At 37.5% G+C, this 14,106-nt stretch overlaps 1 long non-coding RNA gene across 2 annotated transcripts; it reads left to right on the plus strand.

The window, feature by feature from the left end:
* Positions 1–943: 943 nt before the first annotated feature.
* Positions 944–3,357, plus strand: LOC115670506 (uncharacterized). 2 transcript variants are annotated; one of them, XR_008818487.1, is made up of 7 exons: positions 944–1,441; positions 1,525–1,702; positions 2,061–2,183; positions 2,278–2,341; positions 2,448–2,592; positions 2,689–2,790; positions 2,955–3,357. It is a non-coding gene; the product is annotated as an uncharacterized LOC115670506 (long non-coding RNA). The 2 variants fall into 2 exon arrangements; XR_008818486.1 differs by having other exon boundaries at positions 947–1,341.
* The last annotated feature ends 10,749 nt before the right edge of the window (positions 3,358–14,106 follow it).

Genomic DNA, 14,106 nt, shown 5'->3' on the forward strand with positions numbered 1-14,106 from the left:
GCCGCGGATTTAGATTTAGCCACGGAAAAAAAAAATTGTCGCTATTTAGCGACAGATTTAGCAGCGAAAAAATCAAATAAATGTTAGAATTAAGTAAAATAACAGTTAGTAATAGAAAATTAATTGGTATTAAATCGTAAAATGGGATTAGTAAGTCATGCAAAAAGAAGCATGACTCAATATAAAAATTGGTAAGTTAAAAAACCAAATGGGTAAGCAACTCAAATTAGAGTTGACAATCCAAAACTAATTGGTAACTTAATTGGGCAAAAGTTAATGAGGCACACAAAAAAGTTGATAATTTCATGTAATAGAAGGTAAATTCAAAGCTGGTAGAAAATTAGAAATGTATTTTTGTTAGAGATAAGAAAAGTTGGTCATTTCAAAATAGAAAACCAAATAAACATTGATAAGTAACTCAAATAAAAGAAGGTAACATAAAACTAGTTAGTAACTTGATCGAAAAAAATTGGTAATCACTCTAATAAAAGTTAGTAATTTCTAAAAGAGCTAGTAAATTTAAAAAGTTGGAAACCAATGCAAATAAAAGTAGCAACTTAATAAAAGCTAGTAAATTTGAGAAAATAACAAATAAATGCTAATAACTCAAATGAGATTTGGTAATCCAAAACTAATTGATTTGATTGGAGAAAATTTACCCAAATCACGCAAAGAAAGCTAGGCTGATAGTTTCATATAATACTCGGTAAATTTAAATTATTGGTAAGAAACCTTAAGTTCGTCGCAAAAATTAGCGATTGCGACGAACCTTTTAAGTTCGTCGATATTTTAATTAAAAAAAGAGCGCCCCAAAGCCCCGCCCTCATCCCCAATTTCTCTCTCTCTCTCGCTCACTGTTCTCCCTCTCGTTCCCTCTTTCTCGATCATATCAGATCTGCTTCCGCTTCTCGCTTCTCCTTCTCGCTTCTGCTTCTTCCCTCTCCCCCCACACCCCTAAACCTCTCGCGCTCGCTAAGGGTTTTCGGTACCCCCTTCCCCCACCCGCGCCTCCTCCCGCGACTCCTCCTCGCCCATGGCCTCCGGAGCCCTAGAGGCCGCGGAGCCCCAAGGGGCGGCGGCTCCTCCCCCCGTCGAGGGCAAGGAGGAGCTCCCCGAGAAATTAGAGGCGGAGGAGGCGGAGCAAGAGGACCGAGAGATCGCCGCTCCGGAGGAGGAGGGCGAGGCTTCCGACGAGGAGGCTCTGCTGGTCGCCGCCGAGGCCCCGCCCGCTCGTCGCCTCCGAGAGGCCATGCCCGTGATGTCCATATCCTGAGTTGTGGGTTCCTGCTCATCTTCTCGGCCTACGGTGCTGCTCAGAATCTCGAGAGCACCGTGAACACCGTGAGTTTTCCGAGTCGATTTCGTTGGAATTTTGGGTAAATTGAGAGAAGAAATCGACGGTCGTGAGATGAAAACCCAGAGGCAGATTTTGCACTTCTGGGTCTGAGGTTGCTTGTAGGAATGTTTTTTTGGTTCGTTTGACGTTGCGTTTTGGTTTGATGAGTTTCTTGATTTTTGTTGCAGGCGGATAATTTGGGCACGACAGGCAACGCAAGTAAAGAAGAAAGGCAGACAGGCAACGCAACAAAGAGATATGGAATCTACAGTAGAGAACATTAGTGATTTGGAGGATGATCAAAGCCATCGTGTGGGGAAGTCGCTTTTACACTCAGTGAAGTGGGAGCGCATTATTTTGGATGAGGTGAGTGAATGGGAGTATCTTGCGGTGATATGAGTGCTAACATAGTTCAATGCTTTGTAACCGATATAAAGATTTCGATATGTCCATGCTGGCAACACGTGATTCGTTATTTTGTTTGGCTGGGTGAAGCCACGCATGAATGCGTTAATTTGCTCTTGGCAAGATAAATTTCTGTAAGATTAGGCCTTTCGATTGAAGGTTTGATTACTTTTAGGGAACCGTATATGCATGTTCTTTTCCACAATTTATCAAAAAAACTTCTATCCGGGATCTCTTAGTATGATTTGCTTCGTGATCTTTGAACATTCATCTGCATGTACATTTCCCACTGATGCCTATGCAATTTTATTCAATGTAGGCTCACTTTGTCAAAGATAGGCGATGTAATACTGCAAAAGCAGTTCTCGGACTGGAGTCTTCATACAGATGGGCTTTAAGTGGAACACCTCTTCAAAATCGTGTTGGGGAGCTCTACTCTCTTGTAAGTTTCTATTTTATACTGATTGCATGCACTGAGTTCAGTGAATGTATTTTTCCTTTGTTACCTATTTTGTAAGTCTGTTGTTCATTTGCAGTTCCTCAAAACAATGTCCTGAATGCTCTCACGGTTCTGTACGGCACTTTTGTTGGTGGAATCGAGTGAGTTGCATTTTCATTGGTCCTTTGGCCTCTCTCTTTTTTTTTTGGGCAAATCATATGGAATGTTTTCATTTGAACTTTGATGTGGAGTATATATTCTATCTAGTATATAGCGAATCCTATACAAGCACATGGAAATGCCGTTGGCAGAAGGCGAGCAATGATATTACTAAAACACAATTTTGAAAAACATTTTGCTGAGACGCACAAAAAAGGGAAGAGCTGCTGATCTTGCACTTCCACCTAGAATTGTGAGTTCTCTTGCATATGTGTACAATTGCAATTCGGAATGTCGAAGATTTTTAACTTAAATCCACCGCTTCCTGCTCTCTTCACTTTCCCTGCAGGTTACTTTGAGGCGGGATACACTGGACATTAGAGAAGAGGATTATTGCACATCATTGTACAATGAGAGCCAATCTAACCTTGTGCGGTGTGCATATTGATTGGTAGGTCCGTTAATCTAGGCTTCTTAATTTGCTCTTTCAGAGGATCAATTAGACTGAAAATGTGTCACCAGAAATTTCTAGCAATTGCTTTCATGGCCTAAAGATATATAAATGTTCTAAGTGCAATCCTTTTAATTTTGGATGCGAAATTTTGGCAATTGTAGGTATTTCACTATCTTCTCTGGGCTTGTGGGACTTTGAGTATCGCATTGTATGTCAACAAGTGAATGTCACTTCTTTGGAGGAGGTGATGAAGCACTTCATGCAAACCTTATAGGAGAAAGCAGAGTGGGCGCAAGATTGGAAGTATCTTTTCATACATATCGGGGATAAGCTTTGCTTCAGCATCTTCAGTGCCAGAAGTGCAGTTGGCCCAATATGTTCCTGCCCTGGAAAGAATTGCCACACTGAGATTGCTTAAGCAAGTGCTTTAAAGTGCTCAAGATTATTTATTCTCTCATTATGTGTACTATAAAGAAAAATATATATGTCATTCTTGTGGAAAATGCAGATGAATGTATTTCATTTTTATATTATTATAATATTTTGATGTTATTAAGTGCTTAATCAATGTTAAATATAAATTGTAGGAATTAATTTTGCTGTTAATTAGATTTAAAATCGAAGTCATCCCTAAACAATATTCGTCGTAAAGTTCGTCGCTAAAGAATTAATAAAAATTCGTCGCTAAATAATTAATAAAATTTCGTTGCTATTATTGACCCAAAAAAAAATTACGGACCCAAAAAAAAAATTGGCAAATTAGCGATGAATTTTTTTTTTGGTTGAAATTAGCGACGAATTTTGTCACGAATAATTAGCGATAAATAATTAGCGACGAATTTTGCGACGAATAATTTGCGACGAATTTTGTGACGAATAATTAGTGACGAATTTTGCGACGAATAATTTGCCACGAATTTTGCGACGAATAATTATCGACGAATTTTGCGACGAATAATTAGCGACGACTTTTGCGACGAATAATTTGCGACGAATATATTTCGTCGCAAATTAGCGACGGAATTTTTTTCGTCGCAAAATTCGTCGCTAAAACCTCATTTTTTTGTAGTGGAATTTTGCGACGAAATTTGAGACGAAATTTGCGAAGAATTTTGCGACGAATTTTGCGACGGACAGTGTTCGCGGTTAATTTGCGACGAATTTTTTTCCGTCGCAAAATTTTGCGACGACCTAGTAGCGACGGAATTTTTTCCGTCGCAAAATTCGTCGCAAATTCAATTTGCAACGGATTTTTGCAAATTTTTCGTCGCAAAAATCATGTTTTTTTTGTAGTGCATCTCCACCGCTCGACCGCCGCCACACGAACGAGCCACCTAAGGCGGCGTGCTTGTGCTCAACTAGCCAACTAACTAAACGAGCCTTACATTTGTTCGTGACTCTCCTTTGTAGGCCTGGACGACCCTTAACGATGAGCTCCTTTCCTAGATTTGTTTGCTTAATTCTAACCATTAACGATGAGCGTTAAGGGTTGCTCAGATCTGTTCGTAGTGAAGCTCGCTCGTCGCCAGGGTCGCGTTACCTCGGAGCCCTCGCCTAGGCTTGCGGCAGTCCTCACTCAGATCTATTACGCTCAAATCTATTTGTCGAGAGGCTCACTGAGGTCACGAGACCTCGGCAACACATCGCCGGAGGTCGTGCAACCTTGGTGCCCTCGCATGGGCTTGCAACAGCCCTCGCCTGAGCTGGGTGAGAGAATCGTCGAGCTTATTGAATATAGGGCAAACGATTTTGAACACGATGATGGGGAGCGAGACGGAGGCCGACAGCAGCGTCAAGGCTGAGGGCGGCGCTTCTTCATCAGCAATGAAGGCTCAAAGGAAGACAATCCACATGGAGTTGGATGTGAACAAGGAAGATGATCAGTGGTGCAAACAAGAAGAAAGCTCTTACTTCTACGATATCTTTTGCTTTTTTTTTTTTTTACTTCGAAATTGCTTAACGCAAAATATACTAAAACTCAATTATCCAAATATTATTTGCTTTTAGCAAATACACTTTGAATCAAAGATCATTGGGAAATGACTTTGCATTTGCCCAAAGCTCAATCAAATGCACCCCTATCATCCTCCATACGAAATTAGTTAGGACTGGACAAGCTTAGGCAAGTAAGGGCCCAAAAAGGAATTGCTTCCCCTGTAGACTTGATCAATAGGCAGATTTGCTCGGTAGGCCCACTAGAGCCAGGGATGTCAAAAGAGACAAATAGATAGATTTAAGGAACAATCTTCGATTCGAAAAGGTCTTTCTGTTGTTGCTCACATGGCTTTTCTAGACACAAAGTTTCTTGACTACCAACATGCTTGTATTGTAATAGTCGAGACCACTTTAAATGCTGGAACAATGTTTGTCACCTTATTTCCAAATTTCAATGTGGCACTTTTCTGATCCGCAGTTGCTTACTACTTTGAAGGTCCACTTTTCAATCCCCAGTTGCTTACTACTTTGAAGGTCCAACTCCAAATGGTGTATAGGGTTCAGAATTATGCCATAAATCTTTCTCTTCCAGCATCAGAATAAGCTTTGATGATCTCAGTGAACAATAACCATACAACATTTTGTGTTCATATTCCTTGACAAATCCTGCACAAGAAAGTTTAGAAGAAAGAGGAAGACTGGGAAGCTTTCATAAGCCGCGTAGAAAAGGCAATGGAAATTGGATGCTCATTTCCTTCTTCATCAGACGATAAATAGAAAGTGTATCATTGGTTTGTCATAATGGCATTTTGGTATGAGTCGTGTTATTATAATAAATGTTTGGAATGACTCGTGGTATTGTAATAAATGTAAACTATGGGTGTCATAGGTGTGCACCACGTGTTGTTATTAGGCATTAATATGCCCGTGTCCACTAGTGATGTGACCTTGCTTGTCTTTTCTTTCCTTTATGCCTATAAAAGGCCTGACTTGTAATATATTGAGACAAATTAGCCTTTAATAATAAATTGTGTATTTGCGTGTTTAAATCATGCAAAGCTAATTCTCTATTCTTCTCTTTGAATTGCTGTCCGGTATGAAAGATCTTAAAATGGTAAGATGATACATATCCTGATAGTATACTCTGCATTCGTCTTCATGAGGATTTTATGCATTAAAAACTAAGGCCAGGGGGCCTTATATTTGAAGGGAAAGCATTACCTTACCATGAGTAAAAATACCCAATTAGAAACTTCTTCACCACTAGTAGATGTTCCGGTATCCTTAATTCCATCTTGTCCACATCATAAGTTTGAAGCATCCAAGATCAATATTTATGAGGTAACTTACCTCGGTGAAACTGAGAAAATCTCACATCTACCCTCGCTCCTATAAATCCTTATGCAGGTTTTGCCAAACACACATCTTCTTTCTCCTATTTGCTCTATCAAACAGTTAATCCCTCTCACTTCAAAGATGTGAAGGAATATGTTGAGTCCACTCAATTTGATCAGCATCCTATCCTTGCTACCCAACATAAACAGTTTGTTACTCTCCGGATTCTTCCCGACTCAATCGTGCTCAAACTGAACATTTCAATATGCATCAACTTGAGCAACACATGCCCGACTCCCTCCCGATGGTTACATCTGCAGAACAGATCCATCGGTTTTACCCTTCGGTCCTGGGCAGGGTCATCGGGCAACCAGCCGCATGATCACCCCTAGCAAGCAGTCCACGGAAAAATCACCCCTTTATTTATCGAGTCGAATTGAAATACTCAATACCATAGGTAGAAATAGCATGGGGGTGGGGTTGTGTTAGAGCCCATCATTGATAATGCTTTGAAAAATAAACCGCATGAACATCACATCACGGACAATTATTAAAGCCCATCATTTAAAGAATCGTTAAACAGTCAGCAGTTTCCTTCCTCGACTTCTATGTCTTGGCATGCCCCAATAATTTCGTGGTAAGAAAAATGATAACGAATTTGCCAATTTCCCACTTTTTCTTATATCGATTCAAAATGGGATTTTAATATTACCCGCTAAATAAAGAAAAAATGGACTTAAGTATAAGATAATAATGCTGCGAGTTTCGTGACTTAGCATTACATTCTCCTTCACGCAAGAGATGTATAACCAAATAATAAGCATGTTGGCTTGAAGATTCCAAATCTGCCTGGAATCTACTCAATCAATTCCACTTTCAACCACCCCCGAATAGAGCAATTCAACCCAAAACACACCTGGATGTGCTCTTAATTGGTTGATTAATTTGATTAATCTAATTATGCCAACAGACCATGAAACAGCTGACCTTGAAGATTCATGCCCCAATTCGACAGCCTAACCAAAAGCAAAAGCCGCTTACCACTGTGCTTATAATGCAGCACTCGGCCGGCATTCATCTTGGACGTGATTGGCAGCTCCTAATTTTCTTATTTAGCTCGAAGAACATTATATGACAACAACCCAATTTTTATTTTCCTCTTTATAAAAAAATTAGGGAAAAAAGGAAAAGAAAATAAAGCAATTGGTCTTATAATAAATGTTTTGATGTTGCCAACTGAGACTCTTTGGTGGGGGGGGGGGGTGTTCAGCCAATTTGGTAATGTGCAATCATAGCCCCAAACCTTATTGTTGGAGTTGGAGATACCATGATGATATATTTATTGTAGAAGATGAGCATTTAATTAAAAAAAGGAAAAAAAATAAATTCCTTTTTTATTTTGGTAAGGAAAACAAATTAATGCAATCCCAACAAATGGCAGGTGAAATTGCACGGCTGGATAAATATATCTTCTTTATCCAAGCTTTCAACCTTAGACCCTTAAAATGGGAAATGGAAAAAGAGCGGATTTTTCTTTTGAAAAACATATTAATTAATAAAAATTAAGTGATATTGACGCGCAAGTAAAAATACTCGTAAAATACAAATACGTGCATATACACTCAGTTTATTGTGAAAACTCGGTAGAATAAAAGTCCGAGGTTAAATTATTTTCCCATGAATTTCCCAATTGAAACATCATGGCTAGTTGACTTTAATTGACATTAAATTTGTTTTGTCCTGAGCAGCTTCTCTTTCGACCTTCTTTTTAATACTAGGATTTCCAACCCCCGTAATTGAAGAAAATGAGACCATTTCTGTCATCATCGCGTTTGGACGATCAACGGGACGTCAGGACTATATAGATTAAAGGCATTGGAATTCAATACACGAACCAATGAAAAGAAATGCATTTTCTAAGATGATGAAAATATGAACGAAAAAAAAAAAATTATGAACGATTCTATCCATGTACTTTTATGCTTTTCTCAATCAAATTTATGAGCTTTTAATTTATCTAATCAAGCATTTTCACTTGCACAAATTATCTAATCAAGTCTATTCAACATCAAATCGACCAAATCCAACTGACATTACTGTCGGACAATGTCGGATTATGATGTGCGCAACATTTTGCCTATGTTGATGCCTACGTGGATGGGTTACTTGGGAAGATAAAAAGAAAATAAACCAAACAAACTCCTTTTTATTTTTCACTGTAGTGTCCATGTTATACGTAGGTGTCACGCAATGAACTTGTCACCTCGATTTGGCCAAATTTGGGGCCATAGAACTTGACCGGATAATTCGTAGCAGTAGAATGATCAAATTAGAAAAATTAAAAGTGCAAGGTCCTGATTAGAAAAGACGTAAAAGTATAGAAACGGAAGTTAAACATTAATATCCAAAACAAGTCATGGGAATCCAAATCGCCCGAATAGGAATGTGACCCTTAGCTAAATTAGTCGAGGCAATTAAGGTTTTAAAAAAAAATTCTCCATGATGTTATCTAAAATAGGAAAAAATAAGTAATACCGGGTAAAAGATTTGGCCTATAATGGCAAGTTGTGCACGCAAGAATCACCAAGATTCCACTATTATAATCATAATATTTTTTCGACCAAAAAAAAATTATGAGATTTGATCAGCATCCTATCCTTACTACCCACCATGAACAGTTTGTTACTCTCCAGATTCTTCCCAACTCAACCGTGGCTTAAACTGAACATTTCAATATGCATCAACTCGAGCAACACATTCCCGACTCCCTCCCAATGGTTACATCTGCCACACCGATCCATCGATTTTACCCTTTGGTCTTGGACGGGGTCATCAGGCTACTAGGCCCATGATCACCTCTAGCAAGCGGTCCACGGAAAAGTCACCCCTTTAATTATCGAGCCGAATCGAAATTCTAGATAGCATAGGAACAAATTGCGGGGGAGGGGGGGTGAGGGTGAGGGAGGATTTAAATATGAAAAGTAAAAGAAAAAGAAAAGAGTATCCTTAAACCCGTCATTGATGATGCTTTAAAAAATAGACCCCATGAACGTCACATCACGTACAATTATTAAAGCCCATCATTTAAAGAATGGTTAAACAGTCAACAGTAAGCTTAAACTGTTAGATAAAGGCGTAATTTATTAGTTATATATTCTAACACTCCCCATCACGAGTAAGCTGGTCTTTGGCCTAAGTCTAAAGCATGGGAATATTTAATTGAGGAAGCAAATAGGGTTTAGAAAGATTTGAACTAAGGACCTCCTGTTCTGATACCATAAAAGATTTTGGTGGGACCATTGCCAACTGTTCTAAAAGCATAAGTTATTAGATGAAGGCGTGGTTTATTATTTATATATTTTAACAAACAGTTTCCTTCCTTGACCTTTATGTTTTGGCATGCCCCAATAATTTTGTGGTAAGTAAAATGCGAACGAATTTGCCAATTTTCCCCCTTTTCTTCGATCAATTTAAAATGGGATTTTAATATTGCCTGCGAAATAAAGAAAAAAATGCACTTAAGTATCATATAATAATGCTACGAGTTTCGTGACTTAGCATTACATTCTCCTTCCCGCAAGATATGTATAACCAAATAATAAGCATGTTGACTTGAAGATTCCAAGCCTGGAATCTAATTAAATAATTTCTTTTTCAACCAACCCCGAAAAGAGCAATTCGACCCAAATCATACCTGGATGTGCTCTTATTTAATTAATTAATTTGATTAATCTAATTATGCCAACAGACCATGAACCAGCTGACCTTGAAGATTCATGCCCCAATTCGACAGCCTAACCAAAAGCAAAAGCCGCTTACCATTGTGCTTATAATGTAGCACTCGGCCGGCATTCATCTTGGACGTGATTGGTAGCTCCTAATTTTCTTATTTAGCTCGAAGAACATTATATGACAACAACCCAATTTTATTTTCCTTTTTATAAAAAAATTAGGGAAAAAAGGAAAAGAAAATAAAGCAATTGGTCTTATAATAAATGTTTTGATGTTGCCAACTGCGACTCTAGGGGGGGTCAACCAAATTGGTAATGTGCAATAATAGCCCCAACCTTGTTGGGGGAGTTGGAGATACTATGATGATATATTTATTGTAGAAGATGAGAATTTAATTAAAAAGGAAAAAAATAAATTCCTTTTTATTTTGGTAAGGAAAAGAAATTAATGCAATCCCAACAGATGCCAGGTGAAATTGCAAGGCTGGATAAATATATCTTCTTTATCCAAGGTTTCGACCTTAGACCCTCAAAATGGGAAATGGAAAAAGAGCGGATTTATTTTTCTTTTGAAAAACATATTAATTAATAAAAATCAAGTGATATTGACGTGTGAGTAAAAATATGCGTAAAATACGAATATGTGCGTATACACTCAGTTTATTGTGAAAACTCAGTAGAATAAAAGTCAGAGGCTAAACTATTTTCCCATAAATTTCCCAATTGAAACATCATGGCTAGTTGACTTTATTGGCATTAAATTTGTTTTGTCCTGTGCAGCTTCTCTTTCGACCTTCTTTTCAATATTAGGATTTCCAACCCCCGTAATTGAAGAAAATGAGACCATTTCTATCGTCATCGCGTTTGGACGATCAACAGGACGTTAGGACTATATAGATGAAAGGCATTGGAATTCAATACATGAACCAATGAAAAGAAATGCATTTTCTAAGATGATGAAAATACGAACGATTCTATCCATGTATTTTCGCGTTTTTCTCAATCAAGTTTATGCGCTTTTAATTTATCCAATCAAGCGTTTTCACTTGCACAAACTATCTAATAAAGTCTCTCTGACATCAAATCAACCAAATTCAACCGATATAATCGCCGGACGACGTCGGACTATGATGGGGGCAACACTTTACCGATGTTGATGGACGTTACGTGGAAAGATAAAAAGAAAATAAACCAAACAAACTCCTTTTTATTTTTCACGGTAGTGTCCATGTCATACTTTGGTGTTGCGCAATGATCCTATCACCTCGATCGGCCAAATTTGGAGCCATAGAACTTGACTGGATAATTCGTAGCGGTAGAATGACCAAATTAGAAAAATTAAAAGTGCAAGCACTTGATTAGAAAAGACGTAAAAGTATAAAAACGGAATTTAAACATTAATATCCAAAACAAGGCATGGGAATCCCAATCGCCCGAATAGGAATGTAATTAGTCGAGGCAATTAAGGTTTTAAAAAAAAATTCTCCATGATGTTTTCTAAAATAGGAAAAAATAAGTAATACCGGGTAAAAGATTTGGCCTATAATGGCAAGTTGTGCACGCAAGAATCCCCAAGATTCCACTATTATGATTATAATATTTTTTCGATCAAAAAAAAATTATGAGATTTGTCTTTTCTATTCGGGCGCCTTCTCAATTAATAATGGCTTATTGACATTTATAATTCGTGTGCCCCATTTTCCGTTGACACAAAGAAAAAAAGAAAAAAAAAAAAAGAAAAACACTTCATCGCAAGCTTTCTTTAATTTAGGTGACATGACTTCCGACCTAAAATAATAGAAAATTGGAGCATTCATATGCTTTTTGTATGTGTGCGCACGCGCGCATGTCCTTTTGACCGGCGTCGTTCTAAAAAATGTCATGATAGAGGCTCATTGGTGATTTCGGTATGCACACGGTGTTTTATTGGTGCAGATCATTGATCATCCACGGGCCACGGACTTATTATTATTCTTCATTAGTTTTTGAAACCGAAATTAGTAAACAGCTGGGGACATAATCTAGCTTATTAACCTTGATATCGATAAAAATCTACCTTGCTACATAATATAACACGAGCGGGAAAATTATTCAAAAAGTTATAAACATATTGCACTTTTGTCAATTTAGTTCTAAACTTTTTATGTTTGCCAATTCAGTCATAGACCTTTTCACTTCCTGCCAATGCTGACTTAGCAATTTTTTTAATAATTTTTTCAAAATTTTTAATATTTTTTTTTTTTGCGCTTCTTCCCTCTGGCCGGTCCGGCGACTAGCAACTTGCCAGAGGTGCAGGCCGGCGAGGTCGACCTTGCTGGCCTCTGGCGAAGCTCGCCCCCGCCGACCACTGGCGAGGGCGAGCCTCGCTCGCCGCTGCCAAGCCGACCTTGCCCAGTCAAGGCGAGGCCAACCTCGCCCAGCGCCGTCGCAGGTCAGCCTCACCTTGGCTGGATGAGGTCGGCTTGGCAGCAGCGAGCGAGGCTCGCCCTCGCCAGTGGCCGGCGGGGGCGAGCTTCACCAGAGGCCGGTGAGGTCGATCTTGCTGGACCAGCCAGAGGCCGAAAGGGTAGAAGAAAAACGAAAAAATATTAAAAAATTCGAAAAAAAATTTAAAATTTGCTACGTCAGCGTTGACCGGATGGCCGACGGCCACATCAGTGGCGGCCGGGCAAAATTGGCTGGATGGACTCTATTGGCAAAAAGTGAAAATGTTTAGCACTGAATTGACAAAAGTGTAATAGATTTATGACTTTTTGAATAATTTTCCCTAACACGAGCAATATTCTATTTTCAAGGATGGCTTTTTTTATCAATTTTTTTTGTTTTTCAAATCTATGTCATGTCAAATCGTAAATATTATCTTTTATGGTGATTAATCCCCGTTCATCTTATATTCAAACCCGCATTTTATTTTTTTTGTTAATGAAAAGACCAAAGTTCTAGACACGTCTTTCCAAAATCTAATTCGAAATCATTAGAGCACCTATTCAGATCCACCATATAGTAAACAATTAACTCCTGGCGACATTCGATGTGACTCTGCTCCTCCAAATAATATGGTATGATTTTTACTGTATACAAGGTAAATTTATCGACTTTCCAATCTCGAAACCCTTCGTAAAAATGCCATGACAACTCACCTTTGCTATTATATATTCTAGTTCCTTGGCACACTCTATTCACTTAATTACCCTACAGATCATGATAGACACCAATGTTTTTAGGCAGGATAATAAACTCTCAGTAACTATTTTTTTTTTATAGAATTGAGCTATTTTAGTCATTTGGAGGCAGACGCCAAATCAGAAAGTTGACTTTGGAAATTGTATAGACAGGTAACAATTTATTTTCGAGTAACAAGACAAAATAGGAATATGAAATCGTCAAGATAATTGCTGTGCAACTACACCAATATCTCATATTCCAAATTTGAAATTAGATCTTATCTTAATTACCATTTAAAGTTATTTCTTAAAGTGGTTAGAACTCGTAAATATTATCTTTTTTCTAAATACTAGCAAACGAATAAAGTAAAAAAAAATTATAGATTACTACGTTAAAAGAAGTAAGTAATTGAAGATTTAGTCCTTTTGGAAGATACACTTAATTTCTTGTAGATAAAAAGAAGAATTTAACTTACCAAAAAAAGATGAGAAATAACTAAGTTTCCATTATTGAAAAGTATTAGATTTTAAAAGCACGAGTTCTGAATATAAAGTACAAGTTTTTCCACAGAATTTATTGATGGAAACTTGAAATTTAACTTATTTTTGGATTTGGTTCATTCTATGTAGAAATATTATATTTTATTACTTTTGTTTTTTTAGTTACATTCCTGTACTCTTTAGTCTTTTGCTAGTTAGCTATGGCTCCGTTTATTTTGCGAAAATGAACTATTTAGAAAATGTTTTCCTAAAAATATCACTTGTGTCTCTTACAAAAAATGGATAAATGAAATTTTTTATTATTATTCATGAAAACGTTTAAACATAAATTGCCATAGACAATGAAAGTATTTTCTATCGACTAATTATCTCAAGCGACATAAGCGATTATTTTTAAGAAAATATTTTATTTTTCAAATTATTCATTTTTCGCATAACAAACGGAGATAGAAAATATGAAAATCAAATTAAAAACACTTGCGAATACAAATGAGATCAATAATTGCAACAATTGATAACTTTTCCGGCACAATTGGCTATAGAAACAATTAAAGTAATCTTAAAGAGAAATGATTAAGTGACGGTCTTTAGTCTATTGTGAGATTAACAATATGTTTTGGACCACAAATAAATAAATAAATAAATAT

The sequence above is a fragment of the Syzygium oleosum genome, unplaced genomic scaffold, assembly GCF_021117445.2.
Source record: "Syzygium oleosum isolate NSW1041296 unplaced genomic scaffold, Sole_v2.1 Sole_v2.19, whole genome shotgun sequence".
In the NCBI taxonomy this organism is placed as follows: domain Eukaryota; kingdom Viridiplantae; phylum Streptophyta; class Magnoliopsida; order Myrtales; family Myrtaceae; genus Syzygium; species Syzygium oleosum.